Source organism: Lagopus leucura, unplaced genomic scaffold, assembly GCF_019238085.1.
Source record: "Lagopus leucura isolate 7727_CA_CO unplaced genomic scaffold, USGS_WTPT01 Super-Scaffold_702, whole genome shotgun sequence".
Taxonomy (NCBI): Eukaryota; Metazoa; Chordata; class Aves; order Galliformes; family Phasianidae; genus Lagopus; species Lagopus leucura.
In genome coordinates, this window is record NW_024962254.1 from 12098757 (window position 1) to 12099793 (window position 1037).

The window sequence follows — 1037 nt, forward strand, 5'->3', positions numbered from 1 at the left end:
CTGGCCACCCCTCTTCTGATGGAGCCCAGGATACCATTTGCTTTCTGAGCTGCAAGGGCACGTTGCTGGCTCATGCTAAGTTTTTCATCTATCAAGACCCCAGGTCCTTCTCTACAGGGCTGCTCTCAAGGACCGCTCCTTCCAGTCTGTATGGATGTCTGGGATTCCTCCAGCCCGAGTGCAAAACTCTTTCAATCAATTTCTTATCCACTGAGTGGTCCACCCATCAAATCCACATCCCTCCAATTTTGAGGTAAGGATGTGGTGGGGGACCATATCAAAGGCCTTGCTCAAGTCCAGTAAATGACATCAGTCGCCTTTCCCTTGTCCACCAATGCTGTCACTCCATCATAGAAGGCCACTAGGTTGGTCAAGATGACCTTCCCCTGCTGAAGCCGTGCTGACTGTCTCGGATCACATGCCTATTCCTCATGTGATCAGACATGTCATCCAGGATGATCTGTTCCAGGATCTTCCCAGGCAAATTGAAGCGCCCAACGTGGGGCTCGAACCCACGACCCTGAGATTAAGAGTCTCATGCTCTACCGACTGAGCTAGCTGGGCTGCTAATTATACATTTCCTATTGATGTTAGAGCTTAACCGAGTACCTTTGCACCACTTTCTGCGTATCCAAATTAACCGTTCTTGGGTGTGGAGGAGGTGATCCTTGAATATAAACCAGTTCTTGTATTCCTCTTCTCCCTGAGGCCATAAGCCACACAATTCCTCCAAGCAGATCTGCAAACAAGCCAGTCTGCTCTCCTGAAGTCCACAGCTACGGTGCTGTTATTTCTTTGGTTCCCAGCTCATGGCCTGGGCTCTACCATCTGTGGTCCCACAGACAAGAATGCTCCCAGCCTTCACATCTCCAGTCCTTGTCTATGTGAGTTTCAGAGCACCTCCCCTTGTCAGGACCTCAATCACCTGTGCCAGAAAAAATATGTGGAAGAGTTATAAGTGGCAGCATCTGATCTCTATGTTCCTGTATATACACATGTATAACACTTTTTGTATCATTTCTAAGATTTCAAAGCCC

At 48.4% G+C, this 1037-nt stretch overlaps 1 non-coding gene across 1 annotated transcript; it reads right to left on the bottom strand.

Moving 5' to 3' along the window:
• Window positions 1-491: 491 nt before the first annotated feature.
• Window positions 492-564, bottom strand: TRNAK-CUU. Its single transcript has one exon. It is a non-coding gene; the product is annotated as a tRNA-Lys (tRNA).
• Between the last annotated feature and the right edge of the window lie 473 nt (window positions 565-1037).